Consider the following 4345-nt stretch of genomic DNA (forward strand, 5'->3'; position numbering starts at 1 on the left):
TAATACTGAATCAAAATCAGAATGGAAAATTTTATTTAAAGTATGAGCTCAATTAAGAAAAGCAAGAAAGCAAGCTTAAAAATACTGGAAAGAAAACTGTGGAGATGCTCACAGGGAGTGGGAGAACTGCCGGGGAGTCTTCCGCATCGTTACACCTTTGATTGTCCAGATTTACTACAACGAGTGCAGTATCAGATAAAACTTAATTAAAAATTTATTTTAAAAAGTGAAGAAGCAGGAAGGGTATTTCTACCCTTCAGAAGTGGGAGCCCAAACTATAAAGGAAAAGGAAGGCAGCCCAATTCTTCTTCTCAGTGACAACTCGGCCCCCTGGGGGCCACACAGTCAGGTGTAAGGGAAAGGGGGCTCAGGCCCGAGGGTCTCGGGGCACCTGGCCCAGGTCTTCCCAGGGCCTGGGGAGGGAAGCGGTGGTCCAGGAGCAGCAGAGCCGGGAAGGCCATGACAGCTCCTCCCAGGCTCCGTGACACCCCGTGTACAGGCACCCAGCGTGGGCTAGGAGTAGGTCTGGGTTAGCAGGCCAGGCTAGAAGGCTGCTCTGCCCACTCCAGCCCTGGCATCCTGGACCAGTTGAGGCTTGGACCTCAAGCCTCTCTGTGCCCCGATACCACCATCTGTAAAATGGGGCGGTAATAGTTCCTCACTCTCGGGCTGCAGAGGAATCGCACATAGTAAGTGCTCATCAACATCAGCTCCACCTCTAGTCAGCAAGGTCGAGGTCACTGGCCGCAGGAGTGGCGGTGACATTGTCCAGCATCACTCATGTCACTTTTTCTCCAAGGTCAGTCTGCCAGGGCATTCATCTGTCCTGGCTGTAGAACCCTGTGCTGAGCTGGTGGCCCCAGAGTCACCTGGGAACCATCTAAAAGCCACAAGTGTCCCAAACCCTACCCCAGAGGCCCCAGTTCCGATCTGAGAGGACCTGGGATCTGCACTGCGACAGCAGTCCCTGCGACCCTAACCGCTGCCTGCCTGCTTCCTCCATCAGCGCTGCTACAACAGAATCCCGGCAGCAGGGCTCGCAACCCGTGGCCACGCAGCCCCAGGGTTCTGGGAGCCGGCCGTGCCTGCCAAGGCACTGGCAGGCTCTGTGTCGGGCAAGGGTTCTCCTGGTTCAGAGACGGCTCCTTCCCGCGTGACGGTGGACGGGGGAGGGCCTCTTTGATGAGGGCACTAATCCCATTCCAGAGGGCTCCACCCTCGTGACCTAACAGCCTCCCAAAGGCCTCCAAACACCATCACGCGGGGGCTAGCACGTTAGCCGACGGATTTGCAGGGGACACAAACACGCAGGCCACAGCGGGCCCCTGGCTGCCAGAGCGCACACTCTTCCTGGAACAGAAGCCCCTCTTAGGGTGAGCATTAAGAACTGTGTTCCAAGTGTCTTTGCAGCTCTTTTAGAATTTGTCTAGTGCGTTTTCCAGATTTCACCTGAAGACCTCAAAAAAAAAAAAAAAAAAAACTGTGTTCCAGTGGGCCAGCAGCCACAGTTTCTGCCGGAAGCGCCCCTCCGCCTCACTGCCCTGGAAGCCTACAGTTAGAGGCAAAGCGAACGCCCTTCTTTCCCGCGTGCAGAGAAGCAAGCCGTCTGCTGCCTGCAGGCCCCGGCGCCGCGCGCTCCATGGCCAGCACAGGGCTGGAGACACCCGCACAGCTGCAGAAGGCCCCTGTGCGGTCCGGGCACCCGTCAATGGGCCTCAGACCTACAGACGGCAGCTGCAACCAGGCTTCTCATGCACGGCAGCCCCAGGACGCACCCCATTCCGGGTGGCCCCTCCTTCAGCCAGCGCCCCCACGACATTCCCACATGTTCACAGAGCAAGTTCCACTGATCCCACAGCACGGAACACATGCAGGGCACAACACTTTGCTCAGTTGTCATTGTCTGCACAGCTCAGCTAAACCCAGCCTCTGCCATTCCGTCAAGGTTAGAAGGTTAGAGTTCTATCTGGAGGTTTGAAAAGCCATAGATCCAGGAGATTTTAAATCATGTAAACCCTCTGTACTCAGAGGATCATGCAACGGTGACGTAGCACCACACACTGTGTGTGTGCAGAGTGCCTGACTCAGACGAGGACGGCACGGCACCTGTCCTCCCAGGCCCAGGCCAGCGGGGAGGTGGGCCCGCCTAAAGAACGCTCCTGCCATGTACAGGGCTGGGCAGAAGCAAGTGTGAGAGTGCTGGGTGCACAAAGGCGAGAGGGCTTCTCTTCACCTGCAAGGCCTGAGAGGCCGCAGGAGGAGGTGCTCCCTGGACCGAGTCCCAGACTGAGTAGCAAGGGAGGTAGGGACAGGAGGAAAAGTCAGGCAGTCAGGAATGAAGGCCGCCCTGCGCAGAGGCATGGAGGTGAGAGGGGATGAGAAAGCAGGAGTTTACGGGCTGAGCTGCAACACCTGGTCCCCCCACCCCCCAGCTGCAGGAATGCAGCTCCTTGGGGACCAAGACCACCGCCCTTCCCCGCGTGGCCACGTTGGACAACCAATGGACACAGTGGCTTAAAAACTGGCTCCACACTCCAACTCCAGGGTGCTCTGACAGCCCCTTGGCTTCAGAGCCCTCCGCGAGGCTCTTTGCCCAGCCCTCGCCCCCTCCCTGCCCAGGTGGCCATCCCAGCACCTCCTAAGCTAATCTGTATCTCACAGTAGGCTTCCTGGGAACCCAACCTGCAGCAAATTCCAAGTCGCTTGGCAGCACCTGGCAAACATTTTTAAACAGCGCTGAGCAAAAGAGCATGCTCAGTCTTGAGGCTTCTGGAATAAATGCAGGGATTAATGAGCAGTGACTGATCTTAGGCTAAGAATGAAGCCTTCGACACTGTTTGGTACGCCATTTCCTGATGTCCCTTATCTCTCCCTCCCCCCAGGGAAGACACTCATCGTTGGGTTTCAAGCCACAGAGAACGTATGAAGCCAGCCCCTTACTGAGGGAAAACTCGGAGATCTGCCCCAGACAGCCGGGGCCCATAGAGATGAGGTTACCTGTCCCAGGTCACACGCATAGGAGGAGCCACACGTCCAACCGGTCTGTCTGAGTTCCGACTTGCACTCTTCCCACTCTGCTGTCCCCACACTGGATGCGTTTTCAAAACGACAAGGTCCTGTGGCAGGCTGAACAGTGTACCCCTCTCCCCAAGATGCCCAAATCCTGCTCCCCAGGACCTGAGAGTGTTACCTTCCCATGACTCCTTGGCAGGAGACGTTGCAGATGTGCTCCCGAGATAGGAGCATTACCTGGGTCACCCAGGTGAGCCCTAGGTGTAACCTAGGGTCCCTGTAAAGAGGCTGGAGAACCCAGCGTGCAGGGAGAGCTGTGAGGATGAAAGCAGAGCCTGGGACGGTGAGGTCAGGAGCCAGGAACTTCTAGAAGCTGGAAGAGGTGGAATATCCCTGCAGTCACCCAGCATGGAGACGCTGTATTCCTGTGGGCAGGATCTGAACACCCTGTGCAGTGTGGGAGCCCACAGCGGGCTCCCTGCACGTGGTTCTGGCAGGAGTGGGAGCGTGTGCTCCACACTGGCAGAGCCTCCCCCAAGGACAAGCCATGGCCACAGGGAGCAGACGCGGCTTAGGAGAGCGTGCGGGTGGTGGAGGGGTGGACACAGAAACGGGACACCAACGAGACCAGGGACACGTGGACAACGAGAATCGGGCAGGCCAGAGCGAGGCTGTCCTTGGGCACGGGGACAGCCCCGTGCTGCTCTGTGCCGCAGGCAGAGGGCACCGGGGAGGGTGGAGGGAGGTCCGGCTCAGTGAAGCGGGCAGGAGCCCCCACACTTCCTGAGTGGCTGCCCCAGGAGGCGTCTGCCTGCCTGGATTTAAGACCTAAAAGTTAAAACATCAGTGTGCAAGTACAGGTGAGTGAGGGTGGCCAGGCACTGGGAGGCTTGGGGTTATCTTGGTTTCTGTTTTTACCAATATGTTTTTGGCACCAAAACATAAATGCGTATGTTGGAGCTTTGAGTATTTCATGTGCGCTGCAGTGTGGTCTAGGTGACAGTAGCTGGGGAAGCTCGAGTGACGCTCCTGGCCGGGGATGACCCTGGGGTGGCAGGTGGGCTGAATCCAGGCTGGCTTTGTCCGGAGGGCTGCCTTCTCTCTGCCCCATCTCTGCTGGAACCGAAGGGCGGGCTGGGGTAAGAATGGTAAATTTTGCAAGAAATTGCAAGATTTCTGCCCTTCTCCCAATAAGAGCCTTTCTAACAATGGGCTGAGTCTTTTGGGGAGGGAGGAGGCTGGGCCCTGACCTAGACCCTGACATCTAGAGGCACAGGGTGCCCCACCACCCCCGAGGGAGGCGCTCTTATTGCCTCAGCGTTTGAGTCGGGAA

The 4345-nt window shown here is 57.3% G+C and overlaps 1 non-coding gene across 1 annotated transcript; it reads left to right on the top strand.

The window, feature by feature from the left end:
• The first annotated feature begins 1396 nt into the window (after nt 1-1396).
• LOC142872420 (U7 small nuclear RNA) lies at nt 1397-1461 on the top strand. Its single transcript, XR_012920680.1, has one exon. It is a non-coding gene; the product is annotated as a U7 small nuclear RNA (small nuclear RNA).
• The last annotated feature ends 2884 nt before the right edge of the window (nt 1462-4345 follow it).

The sequence above is a fragment of the Microcebus murinus genome, chromosome 8 (genome assembly GCF_040939455.1).
Source record: "Microcebus murinus isolate Inina chromosome 8, M.murinus_Inina_mat1.0, whole genome shotgun sequence".
In the NCBI taxonomy this organism is placed as follows: domain Eukaryota; kingdom Metazoa; phylum Chordata; class Mammalia; order Primates; family Cheirogaleidae; genus Microcebus; species Microcebus murinus.